At 35.9% G+C, this 24,870-nt stretch overlaps 1 long non-coding RNA gene across 1 annotated transcript in view; it reads left to right on the plus strand.

The window, feature by feature from the left end:
• The window catches only part of LOC132439378 (uncharacterized), a 375,900-nt gene that overhangs the window by 288,378 nt on the left and 62,652 nt on the right, over positions 1–24,870 (plus strand). Inside the window, exon 5 of the long non-coding RNA XR_009522347.1 lies at positions 17,895–18,060. This is a non-coding gene — a long non-coding RNA (uncharacterized lncRNA). The remainder of the gene's footprint in view (positions 1–17,894; positions 18,061–24,870) is intronic.

The following is a 24,870-nucleotide window of genomic DNA, read 5'->3' on the forward strand; positions in this document are numbered from 1 at the left end:
ACAAACAACAGTTGTTTCCTACTCACTTATATTTGTTGACTTCCTACTTAGACATATTTTGGGGAAACTCATAGCAGTGCCAGAGATTCTGACACTTATCAGCCTGTATTTAAAAGTTTTTAATCTGTACACATTTATTTCTAGGTCTTTTTCCCACCATACCCCCATTAGATGATATCCATTGCTAGCAGCCTTGACAGGTCTGTGTTTACTCAAGATTATACCAGATTGCCACACAACCTGCTATTTGATGGTGACCTATTTACATATTTAGCTTTGATAACCACCTCTTCACCTAACTTGACAACCACTTTACCCACCCAGTTTGAGCAACTTTATGATTTCCCTTTTTACCTTTTGTAACTAGGCACCTCTCTAGTTTTAAACTTTGCAGAGATGCTGATTCATCTTCAGTATCTCCTGTAATCTAGGATGAGTCTCCCCTTGCTCTTATTATGACCTTCAAAGCCCCTATCTTCACAACCCTGATGTCCTAGCTAGAGGAACCTCTGCCCTATTCCTCTTGAATAAGCAAGGGAGAGGTAGTACCGGACAGCTCACTCCTGATTCCTAACTGTGGTCCTTTCCTAAGTATCTATCACTGGGCTACAGGATAGTCAGCATTCACCATTAACCATAATTGACTAACTGACCACATATAGAAGTGGCTTTTATTCTTCCTTCGGTAAAAATAACATGTTTTCTACAAGAAAGTAATATCTGCTTGTCTTGCTGAGATACTTAAAGAAATAGTAAGAAAAGTCACTATCAGATAAAAAGAAATTCATAAATCCATTCAAATCCCCTCTGTATGCAAGATGATGAAATTAATATGATTCCGCCAGATAAACCAGTTTAGGCATGTTTAAAGTGAAGAGCAAATGAGCATTCACTTCCTCTGTATCTATAAGAAAAAAAAAAAGCAAAGATCAGTAACTTCCATAAATCAATTTTACACATTTTATCTCTTTGTCTTCCAAGTGATACAGCCCAAAATTACATGAGAAACAAATTGAAAATAATAATAGAATTTCTTGAGCAGATTTTTGTCTGTGCTGTGTTTTATGGATGAAGGATGGGCCATAGTCTATTTTCTGCATGTATACATATTTGATATTGGCCATATATATTCTTGTCTTAAACAATTTTGTTTTTAATTATGTGCCCACATTCAAATTTGGAGAAAATTATCATATAAACTGACGTGTATTTCCTTCTTCCTTTAAATAATTGGAGTATCTGGTAGCACTCGGCCTTGTCCCTGCATGTTAGTCACCATATTGCCATAGTTCTCACTAATCTCTATTTTTTTTCTCCTACACCGAGGCCAATTATTGGTTGAATTGTTAGATGTGATATTTACTGAAGTTGGTTATATTGCAATTTACTAAGTTTGTTGTATATTTGTAGTAATTGAAATAAATACTCATTTTTTCCCATTTCTCTATCACAAATACAGAAATGAAACAGAGATATATTCACAAAAAACTGGGAGAACACGTATTTCTTTGTGTCAATCCTACCTGTTTAATATGGCTGTGCCAGAGGAATTCTCTGGCTTACTACAGTCATGGTACCTATATAAGTACTGTAAGGATTGGTATAACAGCCCTTTCTTAGAGCAATACACAGGAAAAGATGACAAACCCCACTCTCATGGATCTTACAACAACTAAGAAATATATGCTGCTATACATAATCATGTACCAAATTACATTGGAACTACTTATAAATATGGGGAAAAATGGGAAAAGAGAGAAGTCAGAATTGGCTAAATAATTGTGAAGAGCAGATGTGTTTAGCTGCCCTGAGGTAGTTTTTGAGTTCAATCTCATAAAAAAATTATGTTTTCAAGATGCATTTTTTATATAAGTTCTTGAAGAAAATCACTCACTGAAAACAAAGAAAAGTAATACTAGTAATGATAATTTTATTACACTGGCAACTTCTGTGGAAGAAAATAAGTTAGTGAAAATTTTAAAAAAACAGATGTTAGTAAAAGTTTGCCTTCAGTTACAAGACAACATGTATTTTTCCATGTAAGATTTTTCAATTATCCTTCTCTCTGAGGAATAGAAATTACTAATTTTATCACCTAAACACCTTTTGACCGAAAATAAGATTCTGTCAGAATGTTATAAATAATTATCAAAGATATTTAAAAAATTCCAAGTAGACTAAGACATCATTGTAGCAACTCAGTTATTTGTATACTTTTTGCTAATTATTTCTGAATGCTATATGATCAAGCAAGAAAGTTTCATGAAAGAGAAAAGATATCATTTTGGAAAAAGCATTTATGTATGCAGCCATCATACAGCATACTATACATTCTATTAGAATTATATAGAGTAATCAAAACTACGCCAGGTAAAGAAACAATTTTCATTTTCTAACAATAAAACTATAATCTAACAGGAATAATGGAGAATGTATTCCTCCTTTTCTGTAAAAAAAACAAAACAAAACAGGTTTTTAAAGAGAGAACTATGATAATTATGATTCAGTTTTTAAGTGTTGTTTGGTTTACAGCAAAAAAACTTCAAAAATCTACACTAAGGTCTATTTCCCCAAAAGGCCATCAATTCTAAAACTTAGCACTTTATGTTACTGAAAACACTTTTAAACGCAGTAATCACAGCAGTAATTGTATTTCTCTGAATCAACTTCATGGCAAATGATGCATGAATCAATACATGATGAAGCTGTGCTCCATTTATCTCTTTGTATGATCCACAATAAATTCAAATGCATAATTATGTTATCCAAGTCTGTCAAGAGAATAGAATAACTAGAGCTTGCTGCCTTAAAGAAAGATGAGGGAAAATGGAATGAGTACAGCTCCGTATGGCAAGGTGCTGAGTTGGAGCTTGAAATAGATGAGATGGTTCTAGGGAAAAAAGTTTCTTCAGAGAGGACTGATGAGCTTATACACAGAAAATGTATTCAGGTCTTCTTAAATTTGCAATTTTTCTGTTGAGATTTGCAGTTGGCTTCTTTCAAAGGTATTATATTGGAGACATTGTTACCCTGTCTGTGTTTAGGAGGCAGGAGAGTAGCTGAAAAATTCATCTCACCTGTTAGAGATGAGTCATAAAGCCTTGCTGAAGGAAATGGAATCTATGCTGACACTTGAAGGAAGAGTTTAAAGTTATTCAGGTGATATGATGGGTGTAAAGATTCAGAAAAAAAAGCAAGAAATGTGGTTAATAAATGACCATACTATGTACTTTGTCGTCAAGCCAGAAAATGGGATCTTCGGATCCAACTACTACCAAGCATTCCTAAATCGCAAAATAAGCTCATCTTGTTTTTGTTTTTACTGTTGGAACATAAGTTCTGGGCTTCAGATCATTTCTATGTCAAGCATACTGCCTGAAACAGAGTGGATGACCAATAAATATTTATTAAGTATTGTAGAAATGAATGGATGTCAAGGACTGCTCAATTGTGTATATTCACATCATTTCCTGCATTGTCTAATGTAATCAATTCCTAACTATATATACTGTCTCCAGTCTCATTTTTCGTTCCTAAATTATAAGTGAGACTATGTTATTGTTCTATTTATAACCTTTCAGTGGTTAAGATTCAATTACTTCGAAATGTGCTAGGACAATGTAACTTTGAATAACTATTTTGAAAAGCAATTTGGCTTCAAAGAGTGAAAAATTTGTTTCCAGTAATTCCATGCCTTGAAATCTGTGCTAAGAATACCATTAGAAAAAATATATATGTATTTATACTCAAAAAATGTGAGGTACAATATAATTTATAATAGCCAAAACTTAGACAACCTAAATATATGTATATTATTCTTTATTTATTTGATGGGATTTTGGTGTATTCATTAAAAATAATATATAACTACTATGTAATAACTTAGGAATTTTATATCAGCTTAAGAAAAAATATAGATTGAAAATATTAGATAATTTTGATAACAGCTAGATATTCAAACATCCATATAACATATAAAACAACTTATAGATTATAGATATGTTGTTCCAGCACCAACTATTTAGAATATAGTCCTTTTTCCATTGAATTGCTTTCGCATTTTTTTTAAAAAATCATTTCACCTTGAAACTATGAGTCAATATCTGAATTCATTATTTAGATTCATCGACCTATCTTTCTATATAATGCAAATATCAAAATGTCTTGATTATCTAGCTTTGTGATAAATCTTTATTTCAGGCAATACAAAAAAACTATTTTTTTCTAATTATTTTACCAATTTTATGTCCTTTGCATATCTTTATGAATTTTAGAATGTTTCTCAATTAAACAAAAAAAGTCTGCTGAAACTGTGACTGGAATTGCATTAAATGTATATATTAAATTGGGAGAATTGGAATCTTAAAATTTGAAAACAGTATCCTGCATAACATAACATAGCAATGACCATAGTATATCTTTCCATTTTAATATAGTGTTTTTTTCCCTTAATTGCTGAATATTTTGATATTTAAATATAATGGTTATTTTTCATTTCATATTTAAATTGTTTGTTTCTGGTATATAAAAGTAGAATAGATTCTTATATATGGACCTTGTACCTGGGAGTATGTTGGACTCATTACTAGCTATAGTATTTGTTAATACTTAGGATAGTCTATATAAATAATGTCATTTTTGGATATTTTAATTTTTCCTTCAAATTTTTTGCCTCTATTTCTTTTACTTGCCTTATTGCACTAGTAAGGACCTCCTCTCACATGTGGTGAATAAAAGTGGTCAGAATGACATCTTCGCCTTATTTTTAACTTTATGTAGGAAGCATTCATTGTTCTACTTTTATGTATGATTTATCTCAGGATCTTATGTAGAAGCTCTTTATCAGACTGAGGAAGTTTCCTTGAATTCCTAGTTTTCTGAGAAATTTTATCATGAAAGGTTGTTGAATTTTGCTAAATGCTTTTGTTGAATCAATTAAAACCTTTCTCTTAAAATGTAAAAGTTTCAGGTCCTCTAAAGCCTGTATCCATTTCTGTGATCCTTTCAGCATTTGCTCAGAAGACATTATTCCAATATTCCATCACCATCTCAATCAGTGTATTCTGGAGCCATTTCAGTTTATCAATATCTTATTTGTCTTCTTATTTGATTTCCTCTTTGTTATCTTCATTGACTCATTGTTTTTTTAGTAGCATGTTATTTAGACTCCATGTGTTTGTGCTTTTCCAATTTTTCTGTAATTGATTCTTATTATCAGTATCTCAGAACTGATCCATAGTTATGGTAGTTTTGTACTATGTCAACGTGGATAAGATGGAACTGTGTTTCCCAGAATCCCCTTTCCTGTGTCATATCAGGTATGATTTATCAAAAAGAAAACTTTGCTCAAGATTTGGATAGGATAATTTAAACAACAATCACTATTTTAAGGTCATAATGTTAGATACAGGATGCCCAGAGAGTATTAGCAAGGTGTTGTTCTTGCCCATTCTGTTTCTAGATGTTTCCCCACCTGTTGGTCTTGCTGGCCAAAACTAACCCCTGGGCAACATCAAATGCAAAGGCAATATGCTTCCATAAACTTTCCCACCAGCCCTCTTTTATAGTCACCTTCTGACAGCTGGATGTACCTGGTTTTAGGAAGTTTGGTTAGTGATTTTCTCAATCTCCAACTTGCCAGTCTCAATCTTTATTTCCATAATTGTGTGAGTTCTTATTCCTCTAATAAATTTCTATTCCATAATATTTTTAGTAGCTTTCTTTGGTCGAACCCTAACTGATTTGGTAATTGGTATCTGGGAATGGAATGCTGTCATACTAAAAACATAAACTGTGGCATTGGCTTTGGAGTCAGGTGACTGAACTATCTCCAACCTGCATTGGACTGTGATGTGAGCAAGAAATGAAACTTTGTTGCATTAAGACACTGATATTTGGGGTTATTTTCAACAGGAATTAAACTATACTGATTAATACACCTCTGCAAACAAGTCTTTCCTCACCACCCAATCTGAACTAGCACCTAGTCTTCCCTATCTTAGCACCTCATTTTAACTTCTGTATAGCATGTGTATAATATTTATCATTTTAAAAATTCATTCATTCCTATATACCAGAGCTAGAATGTAAATTCCATGAGAGCATAGGTCTTATCTGCTTTTTTCTAACACAATTACAACAATAAATATTTATTGAATATATTAATGATGGAGTAATTGAATGAATAAAATAAGTGAATTAAAACATAACAGTAAACGGGAATATTATGTGCCTCCAATTCAATGTTTCTGTTCTGTTTCCCTCTTAGTGTCTAGGGATTCTTGCTGTCTATTATTCTATCCATGTAAAGAAATGACTAAAAACGATTACAGAGTCTTATATTTTATATTCTCTTGTTCATACATTCTCTTAGTTAGCTGGTTCAAGAAAGGTTCACTGATGCAAATATGCCCAAGTTTATCTCAAACCTGACTGTGAGAAAATTCTTCTTCAAAGTTTTTTTTTAAAAGAAAATTATCTCCTGAAATAGATCTGTGAAATAATACCTATGGGACTAGTCAAAAGTCAGGAATTAGGAAATCAGTTTTGGGTTTATCTTTCTTGAGGAATAGCTGAGAGGCATTAATTTTCCATTTGTACAGAATTTGCACGCTGCAAATCCCCAAGGCAAGAAACTTTCTCTACATTCTGCTAGTACTAGATGTAATCAGGTAGTACACCTGGGACTGAGATGAAAGGCAGATAATTGGAACAAGTACATTTACTGTATACCAACTACTTACAAGCACTGTAATAAACATTTCATATAAAGTCTTCATTTGTCATTCAAATCATACCAAATTGCACTAAAAGTGCAAGATTGGTATTCTGATCAATTAGATACACCCACTGAAGCTGAAGAAACTACAATTACAGAGGCTATTTTGCACCATGACTCACAGCTAGGAAATGCTGGAAATTAAAAACAAAACCTGGGGCTTCCCTGGTGGCGCAGTGGTTGAGAGTCCGCCTGCCGATGCAGGGGACACGGGTTCGTGCCCTGGTCCGGGAAAATCCCACATGCCGCGGAGCGGCTCGGCCCGTGAGCCATGACCGCTGAGCCTGCGCGTCCAGAGCCTATGCTCCACAACGGGAAAAGCCACATCGGTGAGAGGCCCGCGTACCGCAAAAAAAACCCTGTGTTCTCACACTAAATTTAGTACTTTTAGTAATGCGAATCAGTTTCCCAATTTATTTTAAAACAAAATATTTCTGATCAAAGGAAATTTAAGAGAATAGAGTATAAATTACTTTGGACTTGGAGTCAGAAACCTGGGTTCCATTTTTCAGTTCTGCAGCCAATGACACTGTGATCTGAGGCAGGCCAAGATCAGAAGTGGCATTCATACTGTAGCCTAATCCTTTCTTCACAAAGTAAGAAAGAATCAGTTGTATCCTAAAAGTAGAAACTAAACAATTAAACTTTTATCTAGGTCCTCCTTGAGTAATGGACACCAGATTTAGGAAAATCTCATGTACATGAACACCTGGTAGCCCTCTACATCCTCCTCCTACTCTGCCTCCTCTCTAGAGTCCAAAAACCAGGAACTGAAATTTTGTGATGGTCAATCCTAGCAGAGATTTATCCATTCTGACACACTTTATTCCTTTTTTTGGTCTTTCATTACTAACTCATCTGTCTCCAGCAATTTTCCACAGATGAACTTGCATCTTTTTTAGTCCTCTTCCTCTATTCTATGAATATTATCTAATTTCTTCAAGAAAATATATCTCCACCTCTTAATTCTCTCCTTCTTTACCCCATGCCATCCTGGCTTTCTCAACCTGTTCAATTTATTTCTCTCTGTATTCAGTTCATGACTCTAATCTCAGCTGTTTAGAGCAGAGCTAGTCTAGGTGCAACTCCACTCAGGCGAAGGAAATCTGAACATTTTGAAGTGATGAGAGAGCTAGTGCTTTCTGCCTCGAAGGGCTCTTTAAATTTCCACAAACTTCTGAAGAACTGCATAGAAGTTCTGAAGAACTTCTATTTCCATCATCCTGATTAAACTTATTTCTCCTTAAGTTCTAACACTCATGAAAATTAAATTATTTAACTTTGTGAGGTTTTTTTTCTCCTATTTTGCACTACAGCAGTAATTTAAGAGTGTTCTTTCCTAATGTGAATAGCATTTCAACTGTACTGAATAAGGAAGCATTTGTTAGAAGCCAAGAAACTAATCACTTTATGTAACAGCTCTTTTTGAATGTATTCCAGATTCCTAATAACTGTCTGAAAAAAACAAAATTCAGTAATGCAGTCCATCTGTCGAGGAAATACTCAGTGACTTAAACATCACATCCCCCAATTTTTCCATATTCCTAATCCTAGTTTAAGCAACTCACTCAAATTCTGCACCTCTTAAGTTCTTCATCGTAAATCAAAGTAATAGACTAGTGCCTATTGTTTAGTTTCCTGCTATTGAAAAAGCATATCACGTATGTGTCTTCCCTATCAACATTAAAACTTTAATTTAAAAAATTATGTAAATTTTGGAAATGATAAAATTCACGAATATTGCATCTTCCTTAAAACATAAACTCTCTGAGGACAATTATAAACACTGCTTCTAACCAAAATACATGATTACAGACATTACATGGGAATAATTTCTAAAAGAGCAATATTAGAAGACATTTTTCCAGAAATCATAACCTAATTTTGATACATAATATGTAAGCTGCTAGAAAATAAATTTAATGTTTCTTCATTTTAATTAATAACAGCACCCAGGTTAAGCGATTCTTCATAGAACTATTGAAAAGTAAATTTCATTCTATGAATCACATAACCACCATGTAACTTGGTGATAATGCCCCGATGTCAGAAATGACAGCCCGTTTGCTACCCACTATTGTAAAAAGGTATGGGTGATATAAAGTCATTGCCTTTTCCAAGTTAATGTCACATGCTAAAGCCACACCTATCTCCTGCTATGTCATTTTTACCAATGGAAAAAATAAGACTCCCACAGTCTTATGCAAATAACAGCTTCCATTCTGGTCAATACATTTTATCACTGATACATTATTCATCTCACTCACGCAACAACATCAAAAAGATAGATTTATGACTGTCACTGCTCATTAGATTCCCCTGTTTACCACAGAAGTTGTCACTCTTCCAAAACAATAGTCTGTATTTACCTCATATCATTACTGAAAGTTTTAAATTAAATAAAACATATAAGTCCCTGGTGAATGTTCACTAAACATTAGCTTTATGATTATTATTGTTGTTAATTAAACTGAGGGAAAAGTACAAAGAGGCAAGGCCAAAGCACAGGGTAGGTGCAGCGAAGAGAACCCAGGGTGCTGGACTTCCTCTGCTGCTAATAATGATTTCTCAAGGCACTTGAGAAATGTATTTACATGTATTTACAACAAACCATAAATGTATTTACAACATGTCTTTACATGTTGTAAATGTATTTACAACAAACCATAAATGTAAATGTATTTACAACAAACCATACTCTATTGTCCCTTGTAGAATTTGGAGTCTGAAAGACAAGAAAGTCTCATAAACAACACTCATTTTAGTCAATCCTCTTACCTAGTAGATAAGTACCCACTTGTTGAAAAGTAGTTACTCAACTTTCAGAGGTTTTACTGTGCCAGATTCACTTCAGTGATTCTGTAGTGCCTGCTGGAAGACTTGGTTTATTTCTTTGCAAAGGGATAAGTTTTCACCAACTAGGCTTAGCATAGCAAGGACTAGGGAAGTTTTGAGATTTGCTTTTTCATTTAATGAAAGACTCTTTCGTATTCATTAAACAAGTATGTTTGAATCTTTGCCATATGTCAGACAATGTAATAGGTGATTCACGCTGAGGTGCCATGTTAAAGAATCCAGTGGTTTTCTCTTTGGTGGTATTCCTGACCCTGAGCCTGTCTTGCCAAGAAAACACTATGAGCATTGTCTTGGATCAAGTTCCCTAGAGGCAGAGCCTGATGAGTGATTTATTGAAGGGATGTCCTCAGGAGAAACCTGCAATAGGGCAAGGGAAACAGGACAGGTCAGAGAAAGCAATACAGCAAATATGTGATTTTGGAAGTTTTAATCTCAGACTGTTTCCAAGTATAGCTCTGGAGCATGAGTTGTGTCTTGCCCAGAGACAAGAAAGCTGATGTTATACCCGGCATCAGCCATGAAGAGAGGGAGAAGAGAGTGTAACTTACTAGACAACTCCAAGAAAGGTGGCTCATTCAACCAAAGGCTATTCTCCAGGAAAGGTGAAGGCGGGAACTATTGGCAGCTAAAACAGACAGCTGAGACATGGTGTGCCAGCTCAATAGAGGTATCTGAGTAGGGCACCAACATCATCGGCTGTAAGTGCTAATAGATAGAGCCACTGATGGAACCTCAAGAGAAGAACCATATGATATGATACAAAAAAACACAAATATATTTATGACAGTTTTCTCCCATAATTTTTTGAATTTATTTTTTGTGTGAGATCTGGCCAAGAGGCCCGGAAAGATGAGAACAAAGGAAAAAATGTCAAAGACAATAAAAACAATCAATATTGATTCTTAATATGTGCCAAGAAATGTGCTAAGTACTTTACGTATATGGACTCACTTAAATATTTCAACTGCCCTGTAAGATCTTCCTACTTTCACAGATGAGGAAACTGGAGGTCAGCAAGGTGAGGAAACTAGGGGTCAGTAACTCACCCATGACTCACCCATGATCCACCCATGATCACACAATTGTTATGTCATAGCTAGGATTTGCCTCTGCTGTACTGTAAGATCTTGATTTCTGTATTTTGCTGCATGTACTTTAGTTTCTTCATTCACAACAAGAAACACACAATAGTTAGATTACATCCTTGGGATAATATATCTAGATGAAAGGCAGTGGTGTCATGAGAATATCTTGAATAACTTTGTTAAAAATAGTTCCTAGGATCCTACTTAAAACATATTCAAACAGATTCTCTAGGACTAGGAGCCCAGAAAAAATGTTCAAATATCATAGAAAATGTTGTTTGCCAATTGATGAACTAGATAAATAGTATTATACATCAATAGCATTAGCTTTGGAACAAATGGAGCTTACCCACAAGAGTCATTGAACCATTATACAAAAAAAGACCTAAAATGTTTGTATTCCGGCAAGGTATTTTATAATGCAACCTACCTATTGTCCCAGAGTGGGATTTTCAAGCAATGAAAGGCAGTATTTCTGAGGTCATGTTCACAACATGAAAACTGATCTCTTCCACACACAAAAAATGTCAAGAACTGTAGAGGAGACACAGTGGAAGTAATTGAGGTGATTGAGAGAAATACAGAGGAAAGCAAATCAAACAGAGAGAAAGCACCAGCAAGCATTCCTCAGAGTGTATTGGACAAAAGAAAACTTTAAATTCTTTTCAGTGAGCAGAAGTATGCAAGTCATAAAGTGGTGTTGCTTAGGTCTCTAGTCAAGTCTGACGCAGCTGGAGATACTAGGAATTTTCAGAATTAACACTGAAAGCCTTGATAACATGCAAACAATACAATATGTATAGCTAAAACTGCATAAAGGAAGAGATAGCCTGAAAGTAAAATTAGGATAATGAAGAGATTGAGGGGCTCTAGCCATTCCTCATCAAGGTTTTTGCTAGGATTTGAAATGGAAACAGGAGGAGACGGCTCATCAGTTTTAGCTTGATGCACATATCTATTAATATTAACTGTTCAGTAAACTGTTCAAGATTCTCTTTATAGGCTCTGTGTTCAACAATTAACAGTGAATACTTTCATATCATTAAAATCCCAAATTAAATAATCCCTCCAAACATTTTAAAAATAGATATCAAAACCAGAATAACTCAAAGGGCAACTATAATGAAGATTTTGGTGCCTAAAATGGGCATTTCTAGTAATCAGCAGAGGTTACAGATTCTGTTTTAACAAAGCTTATTATAGTGTGCACTTATACTGCCTTGGATAAATCCTGCCTTGGATAAATCCTGAGTAATCCTTCCATAAAATTAAGGCATGTAAATTTCTACCCACAGTCACTAATCCTCAGAAAAAACATTCCTAAATAGTACACTAATATGCACATAACTCTAGTAGTCATTGCAAAATATTTATGAACAAATATTTTCATTGCCCTCATTCAAGGCAAATATGGCCATATAATTTTATTTGGCCAGTACAATGTGAGCAGAGTCTTATGTCACTTCTGGATGGGAGTTTTAAGAGCCAGGACACAAGTTCATGTTTTCTTTTTCTCTATCTTGGCAACTGTCAACTGAAAAAAATGCACAGCCAAAAAGTTGAGAGTTAGGTTTTATTTGGCTGACAAAACTGAGGACTTAAGCCTGGGACTCAGCATGTCAGATAATTCCAAGAGGCTGATCCGAAGAGGCAAAGGTGGAGCCAGGATACATAGGAGTTTTTGCAACAAAAGACCAAGTAGCTGGAACATCAAAAGATTACTGTTAATTAAACAAAACCAGATATCTCAAGTTAAGGAATTTAGTGCTTTTCTCTGTATGAGAAGATGCAAGAGTCTGGGCTCACTGAAATCATTCCTTTGATATGCACCTCAGATATCTGGGGCCAGTGTCCTCTGTTTTCTCATCATGAGTCTCCTCAGGCTGCACTGTACAGGGTAGGGGGTGGGGGTGACTGGAGCAGTGGCCATTTGTTTCCATCCTGAGTTCCCTCAGGGCTCACCGGCCACTGGGAGGCTGTAATGTGATGGCTTGATGGCTGCAACAGATGTTGATTATTTCATTAGCCTTCTTCTCAAAATGAAGAAAACAGAGAGGATGCCCTCCAGCCAGCCAGTGATGGACATGCAGTGTGAGCAAGAAATTAACACTTGTTTTTACATAACCCTCAAGACCGTAAGGATTATTTATAACTGCAGCATAACCTAGTCTTCTTGACTGATACAATTGCACACTAGCATCTCTCTAAAGGCACTAGCATGCCTTTGCTTAAAATATATGGTATTGATACTACAAATGGCCCTTTTCATATAACAGTAATTGCAATTAATTAAATACACCTTATGCAGTAACAATCTTCAAAAAGAACTGAAGTTTCTCTGTATGGTATGATTCCCTGGTGATTACATAGTGCAGGTCAGGGAACCCAAGGGAGTTTCATGAAGGAAACGGCTTTCAATCATCCACATCAGTGAGAGCTGTGCATGGGTCACAGAATGGAACTCAGCCTCATTAACAACAGAAAGCAATGGTTGTAAGACCTTAAAAAAGCAAAGAGTGAACCCTTCAGGCTGCAATCAATAGCTCTCAGCAGCAGCAGAAGCTCTTATGTGATTATGGCTTAAAATACAAATTACTGTTTTATTGACAACAGTCTTTTTTCAGTGATCAATAAACTCTCTCCTAAATCTTAAATTTTGAAATTCAGAACAAAAATCTTGCAAAAAAATTCTTACCTTAGCATCGTATTTTGAGTTCATGGAGAACATTGCAGAGAAATGTGGAATTACAATGACTTAGTATGCAAAAGATTTATTACCCTAAATTCAGAAATACATTTTTAAGGAGGTGTGAAACAAATATTTTTCTTTCTCAATATACCTATGTATCAGATGATAACTTATTTTAAGGACCCAATAAAAAGCTTATTCTCTCCACATGTACCTGTATTTGTGACTTTCTTTTAAAATCACAACTACCTTTAATGATTTCAGAGCATATAAAACATGTTTTCATTTGGCTAGTAATTATGCCATTTCGTTTTATTAAATTCAGCTATCTCGAGGTTAATTTAAAATCATCACTGCTTTCCTGGATTCTTCTAGGGAATTCCATAGTTCAGGAATTCAGCAATAAACTGTTTTACGTCACCTAGGTCAGTACTTATCTTACCAGAGCAGGAGGAATCAGACCAAGGGATTGAATTAAATAACTTAAAATGCTTAATATTCTAGCAGTCAGCTCCTAAGTACCTCTGAGCATTAGAAAAACACATTTAGCTCTGCTGACATATTAATTCCAAGACAACAGTTATGAGTCTACTGGGGATTGGCCAAAAAGTTCGTTCGGGTTTTTCTGTAAGTTGTTATGGAAAAACCCGAACTTTTTGGCCAACCCAGTAAAAACTGTGTCTGGATGAATCATATTTAAAATCCACTTATTCCAGATTAAAGTCAAAGGGAGTTTTAATAAACAATTGGCTGTTTATTAGCAATAAGATGAAGAATGCTACTCTCCCCTCATTGTTTTCTTCATCTTCTTTCATGATTCCTCCATATCAATACAGCGTTGTTGGCTTAAAAAATGAGTAAGAAAAGCAAACTCTTTGATATGAACTTCAGCTTTGTATGTGATTTGAAAGAGGCATTTTTGGTCTTCTATATTAGTACTATAAATTTTATAGTATAAAGAAATGTTGGTCATATCAATGCAAGAAAATACAGTGTATAAATGTCTAATGTTCTTCAATATATACCATGTGATTTTCCAAAAGCTTAACTTTTCTGTGAAAAAATTACTTTCTCTTGTGTGGACCAAGTATTTTAAATGGTCATTAAAAGGCAAAAAATTCTGTATTCAACTTTCACTGACAGATCTAAGTATAATTTTCAATAGATTGGTTCAGCATGCGAAATGGTGGGTTTCATAGACTGTGACGACTATATAGACCTCAAACTATCACTTACCTCAAACTTTCTTTTTATTTATTTTATTTTTTTGCGATTTGCGGGCCTCCCACTGCCTCTCCCGTTGCAGAGCACAGGCTCTGGACGCGCAGGCTCAGCGGCCATGGCTCACGGGCCTCGCCGCTCTGCTGCATGTGGGATCTTCCCGGACCGGGGCACGAACCCGTTTGCCCTGCATCGGCAGGCGGACTCTCAACCACTGCGCCACCAGGGAAACCCAAACTTTTATTTTTTTGATAGTTAAGAACTTAGGCCAGGAAAGGAGAAATGGGCAGCACATGGTGATAAAGGAAGGCAATGGCAGAGATGGGACTCAAAACCAAGTTTCATTTCCATTGCACCATACTTCCCCAACATGTATTTATAGTAGCAAAATGTGTACTAGAATAATATAGCAGAATTTCTAGTGAAAATATTATTGGATCAGTATTATTGTGAACACAGTATGTGATTTATTCATATTGACTACTTGGCCTCTTCAACTATGTGTTTGGCCAGAATTACCTATCCCTTAGTCTACTTCTCACCTTATTTTTTGTCCTATTTTAATAAAGCTAGAACTGAACTCTCACAAACAGAAAGGCAAATAAGTGAAAGAACTTGCTGGTAGCCATGGCAACATATACTGTAGCATATCTCCAACCTCTCAATGGTGGACTCAGTTAAAACCATAGAACACACTACTATATATAAAGTAGATAACTAATAAGGACCTACTGTATAGCACAGGGAACTCTACTCAATACTCTGTTATGGTCTATATGGGAAAAGAATCTAAAAAGGAGTGGATATGTGTATATCTATGGCTGATTCACTTTGCTGTGCACCTGAAACTAACACAACATTGTTAATCAACTATACTCCAATAAAAATTTTAAAAAAAAATAGCAAATGTTTGCACACTTGGCATCCCACTTGAGCTAATCCTGCATCCATTGGATTAAGAAATCTCTAGAGCATTTGTCAGACTGGTATGTGGCATGAAGACTAAAGAGTCTTGTGAGTTTGTACTAAGTTTCAGGAAAGAACTCATGTTATCTGACTAAGAAAGTCTTAGTCTTAAGAGAAAAGGGTCAATTTTGAGCACATCTTTGTCTTTGTCACTAATATTTGTCTCCCAGAATAGATCAGCCCCTTATTGATTCATATCTTAGGCCTACAAACCACAATAAACCTGTAGATGGAAATTTAAAAACCTTGTTCACTAAAAATTCTGTACAGCAGCTTTAGGGTAAATAAGCATAAAATGATGATGAGGAGGAGGATGAGGATGGTTATGAACTAACACTAAGTAAAACTAAAGGAATGCTAGGATTCACTTTGCAGCAGAACACCAAAGAGTTTACCATCCTAAGGAACATGCTTCCTCATCTCTATAAGATGATATTGTTGTCCAATGAACAAAGCAGCGATCTGTGAATGTTGGGCAGGAGACAATGGCACAGTACTATTGCTTAGCAGGAAGAGAGGATGTCAGACCCCTTAAGAAATACTTGAGTATACTTCCCAGAAATACCTGGAGGTGACCCTAAGGTGGACTAAAATATTGCATTAAAAGTACAGGTGAGGGCTTCCCTGGTGGCGCAGTGGTTGAGAGTCCGCCTGCCGATGCAGGGGACACGGGTTCGTGCCCTGGTCCGGGAAGATCCCATATGCCGCGGAGCGGCTGGGCCCATGAGCCATGGCCGCTGAGCCTGCACGTCCAGAGCCTGTGCTCCGCAACGAGAGAGGCCACAACAGTGAGAGGCCCGCATACTGCAAAAAAAAAAAAAAAAAAGTACAGGTGAGTGTTAGATGAATTAAATTATTACTAAAACTGTGAATCCTTACTATTCATAAGTTGGAGTGGTCAAGAGAAACTCAGGTTGTATATGCAAGCTTCACATATACAACATTTTTTTTAATGTATATTTTAGTAGCTACTGAAAGGACTCTTGATGAATCTGATATCTGATGTAGGATAACTCTATCCAAATCACTTGGTATCTTATTCAAGCAAGTTTTGTTGTGTTTGCTTTTTTTTGTTTGTTTGTTTTTGAAGGTACCCAGAAGTGTACATACTAATTGAATAGCAGAAAGGAGGAGGTAAAAATAAAGACTCTTCTTTGGGATCTAAAAAAAAATTGACTCCAATCTTGGGACTGAAAGTCCATTACATATTGCCATTTGGGAGACAACCATCCAACCATGCATTCACAAATATAAATTATTCTAGCATGCTAAACTTTGTAATGGCAATTATCATAGCTTGTAAGATTGAGAGATGTGTAATACAGAGTCCCCCATTGCCCCAGAAAAAAACTTTCCATAAATTTGTACCTTAGTTGATACCTTGATTTTTCTACCCTACACTTTGATTTGAAGCTTCAGTACAGTAACCTGGTAAATAACAAATTATATTAATTACATGAATATGTCTTTCTCAAATTCTATAAGCACTGTTGTGGGAAACAAAAAATGTATAAAAAATGATATCCCATTTAAATATATATTACCTTCACATAAAGTGTTTAAAAAGTAAACTATATATTTTTGAAGACATACGTAGTTACTAAAACTACGAGGAAAGCAAATTTAAGGTAGTAGTTACCCTATGTGGGGAAAGTGTACTTACTGTGGTCTTATGGAATGTTGGAAATGTTATATTTCTTGGCTATTATGTCTATTTGTTAAAATGTAAATTTGTTTTATGTACTTTCCTGTATATGTTCTCTATTTCATAGTTAAAATATTTTTAAAATATTCTCCATCTTCTGTAAGCAAAATAAAACATTTATGGGCTTGATAGGAATGGCACCCTACAATTTTGAGACAATAGATCTCACAAGCTGTCAAAACAGCATAGTGTCCTTGGCAAAGTTTCTTCATTTTCTTGTTTGGGCCTCTTATGTTAGTAGAATAATATTGATAATCAGTGTTGTTTTTTTAAAAATTATTACATGATGGCTGTTTATACCCAGATATCTTATAGAGAGTTTTATAAAATACCCCTTTGGTTTTTTAATCACAATCCTCCCGCTGTGATCACTGTAAAAGGCAACTGAACTGGGCTTAACTGAGACAAATCTTAGAGATGGACTCCAGGGTGCATTTTCTATGCATCATCCTCACCTCAGTGAAAACCTCTGTGTTCTTGTTAAATATCTAAACTAGTAAAGCATTCCTCAGAGATGTGCTGATAGGATTTCCCAGGGTCTAAACGCCTGGTGTCTCAAATCAGCCACGTTGATATTTATTTCTTCTTTCTCAGGCTTTGACTGCCATCTGTCAATCAGATGCAGATCCAGTTCTCTGGGCAGCCCCATTTGGTGTTGGACTCATCTCTGCGGGCTGGCTCTTCCTTTCTGACACACTCTGCTGCAGCCACTCTGGCAACATCTCTTTCCCTGGAGACAGGAATCCTTCCAAGGTTTAAGGTAAGCCTACCTGGATTATTTACTACCATGATAAGGGACACTTATCTAGGATAGTGTGATGAATAACACCTCCTCCCTTCTCAAGGGTCAGTCACTCTTTTTGGCTCTCCAATTATATGATAGAAAGTAGCTTTTCTAGCTCTAAAGCTACATGCTCTCCCTGCACCAGTGCCACCAACCATCAATTTCACATTCTCAGGCATCCAACTAAGGTTCAAACTGCTGTGTCTGGATGAGTAGAGTTCAGAAAGGCTACAGGGTACATCATCATAAATGTGTAAAGTACTTATAGAAAGGGCATGAGAGAATGAGGAAACATTTCTTGTTCACAGACCTAGGATTGACTCCTGGCCCTGCTGCTTACTAGCTGTTTTGCTCAGAGCAACTACTTCATGGGTAGGTATATATTGCAAATTCTGAGCGCAGGGCATTGCATATAGTAAATGCTCAATGACTGTGAGCTAGTATGTTATTGTCACTGTTACACTGAAAACTTCAAATCTTATGCAAAGTATGAGCAACTATTTCCATTTTTATAAAAATCCACTCAGAATATCGTAAATAACACCCAAAGCCATATAAAATTGTAAACTCAACTAGGCAAACTGGCAAAACATTGAAGGAAATTATCTACCTATTCATTTTGCCCAGATGAACCTGAACCCTTGCCTTCCCCCTTTTTATCATCTTTCTTTTAACATTCAGTAACTTTCTAACAAATCCCAGCTCTATGAAATTCCCTTTAATCCCGCAGCTGCACTCTAAGAGGAGAGAAATTTATTAAAGCTCTTAATCCAAACTCCCCCATTCTGTGTCTAATTTCTCTAAAATTATTACTTCAGCTATGTTTTACTTAGGTAATTTAACCAACTAGTCCACAGACATGGGATCCTGAATGTCAGTAGATTCTTTCATTAACCTAATGAAACCTGCATTTTAACAGCAATAATGGATAAGAAGTACCAAAACATATGACCAAAAAAAAAATTAAATAAAAATTTAAAACTCAAGAAAATCTTAAACTATTAATAAAAATTTAAATATTAGGGCATTAGTGAACTGTGGGGGGGGGGGGGGAAGAGAAATAGAACAAGTTTGCCACAAAAGAAGAAACAAATAAATGAAGCAAATGATGATTCTAGCCACACTATGATGTAGACTCTGGAGAAGAAACAAAATAAAAGATAATTGCTCAGAATAATTGGCCATTGTGCTCACACTTAGAAAATTTCAGTTCAATCATTCTGGAAGGAAAAAGTTATAATTTGATAACTCTTTTACATAAAAAAGATTTTTATTTCCCTTTTCAAAGACTTTAGGGAATATGCAGTTCATAAGAATAATATAACCTATTGCTAATTAAAGAAACTTCAACTAAAATAAGAGAATTGATAGCTCTGATTTCTACCTGTCAAAGGACTCCTGCCATTCAAGGGGCCAGAATTACAGAATCAACAAATTCTTTCTGTTCACTAAAACCAAGAAGAATGTGTTGGCTTTAAGAGGCTAATTTGAGGGCCACAAAGTGTATCTGTGGTGTTACAAACCAAGGCCCAGGAGATAATAAAGTAGCCAAGATCTAAAAAGAACAGAGAAACTCAAGAGATAAGGTCAGTATAACTAGCAATTATAATGGTGGGTTATTATAATATGAAAATGGCATAGCTGGATCCAAAGAAAAACAGAAATTAAACATATATAAAAGTGACAAGAAATAATTAGAGGTAAAACCATTGATCTTGTGGGCTCAGGGTCTGGAGGCAGCCAGTGGCAGCTGGGAATTGGGCTTCTACCAGGTAACAATAGTTAAGAGTATTCCCTTGGATGGCGAGGCAAGCCTGGCTCACTAGGTAAATCCAGAAAGTGAAGTGAAGCATTGTAATTCCCAGAAGGATCCTGAAACCAAATCTCTGTTTTAAACTATAACCAGGCATCTCTGGAATATAAAGATATAACGTTGTAAACAAAACTAAGCCAAGTTACCAACTAGACTTGTGAATGAATCTACAGTATCTTCACATCATCCAAGGGCATCATTTTTTAAAGTGCCTTTAAGAGACTGGGTTCTGAACTCAGGTCTGTTAGAGAGAATGCAAGAAACTTAACAAAGGGGAGGGAGGGGGAAGAGGAAAGATTAGAGGAAAGGAAAAAAGCAATAGAGCAAAAGAAAAAAAAATGCAGTTAAAGTGAAGCTTGAACAGTAAAATTCCAAGAAACATGAACATATTTAGTGTTAAGAAACTTCTTTAAAGTTAAAACTAATGATGTAGTAAAACAATAGAAGATAGAAGTGAGCATAAAAGTTTTTCCCTGATAGTTAAAGCTTGATAACATCTAGGTTGTGTTTCTGAAGATGACAAAAGTAGTGAATTATTTTTCACATCATAATAAGTATTTATGACTATGTATGTAGGATTTTAAAGAATAACCACACAGTAACATATTTTACAATTTATAATGAGAAGTGTAGAAAGTAGAAGGGAAGAATATATGGAAAAAAATTGAAGAAAAGTCAGGAGAGAAGAAAAAGATAAAAAGGGTGGGTAAACAGGAAGCAAAAATTATAAATATGGTAAGAATTCTAAAGATATAAGGAATCCCAACTTGTGTAATTTTTCAATCACTGGTTGGACAAAGAAAATTTGCCTTATCGTTCGTTTGCAAGAGAGAAGTATAAAATGAAATTTTCAAAATGAAGAAAATATCTAAAGTGGACACAATAGGAAATCGATCATTTCATCAAAAAAATCAATAAGTATTAATTAATCAATAATTGATTCATAAAATCTGATGTAGCAAAAATATTTTAGGATAAAAATAGAGCTCAAGGAAAAATTGAAAATAGTGAGAAATAATATTACATAATAATAAAAAAGCAATAGGCTAAGAAGAAAAAATAATATTATGTCTTACATGATCTTAAAATGTCACTCTACAGATCACTAATAAGTTGCAAGGGGAAAAAAAATAGTAGCTACAAAGTTGAGAAATCAAACAGGCAATCAATAATTAAATCATCAATGAAGCATAGATGGACACTTCCAGGTATGATATTCTAACAAAGACAAGATAATTCTTATAAGGTATTCAGGCAAGAAATGCATCTGATTCTAGTACTGAGAAAGCTTTAGACTGACCCAAAATAGAATGTATTCTTTAACTGTATCAATATTGTAGGAGCAAAAAAGGCTGTGTGAAACTTTAAAGATTAAAATAGATGAAGACATGACACTTACATGCAGGGCCTTGCGTGTTGGTCCTGACCCCTAACACAAACAGCAAGAAGAGACTGAAGAAAGAGGCAGACCCCCTCAATATTGATAGGTGTCAGGTTTAACAAGCAAGAGAACTTATATATGAGGCTTGTCTTGGGTGGCCATAAGGCGAGTAGATCTCTACACCTGCCTGCCAGAATCTTAAAAGTTTATACAGAGGCCTTAACTGGGTTCAGTCACATATACCATCCAGATGGTCTCAACAACACAGTGCTCTCTCAAGGCTGCATCCTTGAAATGGCTCCCACTATGGGTAGAACATACACTCCAAAGAGAGGGGAGGGGGTGAGGAGGCTTTGATTGCCCAGGTCCAGCTCATGGGACAACTGATGGTCACATCCTTTCAATGACCTATTCCAACATCACATACTGGAGGAAAACAAATACAATGAAACACATTGAGCCAAGTGACAAAACTGAAACATGAGTGGTATATTAGATAAAAATTTGTGAATACACATGCACCCCAATGTTCATTGCAGCACTATTTACAATAGCCAGGACATGGACATTTCATGTGTCCATTGACAGATGAATGGATAAAGAAGATGTGGTACATATATACAATGGAATATTACTCAGCCATGAAAAGGAACAAAATTAGATCATTTGTAGAGATGTAGATGGACCTAGAGTCTGTCATACAGAATGAAGTAAGTCAGAAAAAGAACAACAAATATCATATATTAACGAATATATGTGGAATCTAGGAAAATGGTACAGATGAACCTATTTGCAGGGCAGGAATAGAGACCCAGACATAGAAAATGGACATGTGGACGTGGGGTGCAGAAGTGGGGGGTGGGATGAATTGGGAGATTGGGATTGACATATATACACTACCACGTGTAAAACAGCTAATGGGAACCTGCTGTATAGCACAGGGAGCTCAGCTCAGTGTTCTGTGGTGACCTAGATGGATGGGATAGGAGAGGGAGTGGGAGGGAGGCCCAAGAGGGAGAGGATATATGTATACCTATAGCTGATTCACTTAGCTGTACAGAAGAAACTAACACAACATTGTAAAGCAACTCTACCCCACCCACCAAAAAATTGTGTATCACTTTTAAATTTAGTGAAGTTGTAAACTCTGGTTATATAAGCAAACTCAAGTGAGCTGTAGACTCCTGAGCCATGTTTATTATTGTTGTTTCAGGCTATTAAGTTTTGAGTTGTTTGTTATGTGGTAATATTTAATTTGTGCACTTAATTCTCCTTATATCAGTTATTAGATCACCACTTCACTTCCTAAAAAGGACTGATCTTGCTGCTAAACTTATACAAGTTTTATGCTTACTAATGATGAGAAGCTTCATTTATTTTTCAATTTATGTAGTTATTCAACGAACATTCATTAAGCACCTACTACTTGTAGGGCATTCTCAAAGGCCTTGGGACGTTGTGAAAAAAAATGCTTGTGTTCTCCTGGGCAATGAGCAAGGCTGTTTATTACTAAAATATTGCATATGACTCCCCCTGCAGGAATACCTCCTACAAAACTTAGGTTGTGGTAAGTGTTATGTGGCTTATCTAAGGTTATGTGGCTTACTGAAAGTCAGATAATGCTCAGTCGATAAAGAATTGATTATAAATATGTCTCTGTTGGGGGAAAAACGAGGTAATTAAGGGTTAGAATGATTGTAGTCAGAATGAAAAAAATAGTTTCCAATGTTTTCTTCCTTTTGTGTTTTCCCCACAGAGATGAGAATAGCATGTGAATTGATTAAACAATATTTACATATTTTATTTGACTGATGGGTCTCTACTCAACCACCACCTTTTGTTTATTACGTTGTTTTTGAAAAATACTACTGCATCAATTGTACTCTAAAGTTCCTTCATTGTGGATTTTATTGATTGCATACTCAGGGTGTTATTTAACATGTTCCCCTGCCCCTTGCATTTTCTGTAAGCTAGATATTAGATGGGGAGGTTTAGATTTATTTAATTTCAACTTTCTGGCAACACATTAAAATTGCCAGAGGAGTTATTTATTTTAATAATAAAGAAACTTGCCCATTTCCAAAATCGTTATTCATGAAGTCCAGAAGGTGTGTGTGTGTGTGTGTGTGTGTGTGTGTGTGTGTGTGTGTGTGTATATACATGACGGTTATACAGCTAGGCTCCTAATAAGCTTTTTCCCCCTGAAGATAATGCTGACAATCATAGTTCTAATATTATGTTTGTCCTCCAGTGGAGGCCGCCTGTCTGAAAGCAATCCGTACTTCTGCCAGAATGGGTCCTATTTCCCTTGTAGCTCAGGGCTGAGTGACACTATGAATGCTTACACCTAGGTTCTGAGAACTTAGCCGGCCTAGCGTGTTTTGTTCCCCAAATTAGGCATTATCTAAACAAGGATAGGCTAGAGCTCATCCCAGAGAAGGAAAGGAGGAGTTGGGGTTGTTCTGATGGGACAGAGTCCAGAGAAGCCCTAAGGTGTTATTTGAAGTTCCTCCCTTTGGTAGGGGCTGTTGATAGGGGTGGTGGCAGCAAGTCTGGTTAGAGTGATGGCACTTTAGAGTGAGTGTCTTTTGTTCATTAGAGATGTTAATGTGAGGGGTGAGATCCAAGCAGGGAAGCTGTGTTAAGTATGGGATGTGAACTTCAAGAGAGATAGGTTTTAGTAGACCTAGTTAGCCAAGGTGAGAGTGAGGTTGTCATTTTGGGGGGTAAAATGTAATACCTTGAATCTATAGGTGTCACTTTGAGGGTGGTTGTGACAGATCCAGCACTGGGATCGATTTTATCCACAGGCTGTAATTCTCAAGAAATTTACTACTGACTTCCCATTCTGCGTTGATGGTTGTAAGAGATAGGGCAGAAAGAGTTAAGAAGTATAGACAATGGTAGACATTCATCTCGCTTTCAGTATTAATATTCCCTATATCTAGCATGAACAGAGGAGATGTTTTCCAGGAGGAGGGGGTTTGGTAGAACAGCAGAAGCCAAGTAAGGCAATAGCAATGACAAGGCCAACTACTAAGCCTATCCACCACATTACTTTTCTATCAGTAAATTTGTCCTTTTGAAAAGTAACCTAATGTCTGTAACAGGTTCACAGGTGTATTGAATGGGTGACTCAGTAACTTTTCCTCAGGCGTTGGTGCTGTCTTCACTCTGGAATGGTGGACCCATGGAAGTATGTCCTGTAATTTTAAGACAGAATGAGTAGTCAAGATTTCTAGATAAGGTTCTGTCCACTTGGGGTCTAACTGGTCTATGTCTTTCCAGCCTTCCAGGTTCTCAAATAACCCAATCCCCAGGAGAGAAAGGATGTAAACCCATGTATGAAGGGGAAGGTGATTCCTGATTCCCATAAGCATGTAAAATTTTGACTATTTCCCCTATCTGTAAGGCATATTTTAGTCAGTACATTTCCCTAAGGTTGGCTTTATAACCAGGTCCTTTAGGAATGGGTCTTCCGTATACAAGCTCATATAGACTTAACCTGAGCTTTCCCTTAGGGGCTATCTGCATTCTCAAAAGTACATTAGGAAGAAGGGAGATCAGGGTTGATGAATCTCCTGACACAGTT

The sequence above is a fragment of the Delphinus delphis genome, chromosome 16, assembly GCF_949987515.2.
Source record: "Delphinus delphis chromosome 16, mDelDel1.2, whole genome shotgun sequence".
NCBI lineage: Eukaryota > Metazoa > Chordata > Mammalia > Artiodactyla > Delphinidae > Delphinus > Delphinus delphis.